We start from the raw sequence: 423 nt of genomic DNA on the forward strand, positions 1-423 counted from the left end.
GACTATTGATTAGCAGCTCTGAACATGTTTGATAATTTGAACCCAGAGCAGAGAGAAGAGCACAGGTCATTCTTTACATGTACATGTATAACAACACGTCTGTTGCTCACATTCATTCACAAAAACCTCCAGTTGCTTTTTAACAGCTCCATGACTCATTCCTGCAGATCGTGAACATGTGGCCTGCGTTCGCCGTGAGCACGAAGCTCTTTGGTTTTTTTACCTGTTGCTTTTTAAATTTAAATGTAGATGTTTCCGCTTGTTTCCTCTGAGTCTCTAATGACGTCACATGACACGTTCACCACTGAGAATGGACCGTGAAGCTGCTAAGAAGCTGTTGTCTGATGAATGTGATGTGTTCATGGTTGTTTGTAAACATAAGGTCTGGTGGCCCTTTTTTTTAATGGGGGGGGGGGGGGCAGC

Source organism: Seriola lalandi, unplaced genomic scaffold (genome assembly GCF_002814215.2).
Source record: "Seriola lalandi dorsalis isolate HSWRI2012SDOR001 ecotype SW California unplaced genomic scaffold, Sedor1 jcf7180002054382, whole genome shotgun sequence".
In the NCBI taxonomy this organism is placed as follows: domain Eukaryota; kingdom Metazoa; phylum Chordata; class Actinopteri; order Carangiformes; family Carangidae; genus Seriola; species Seriola lalandi.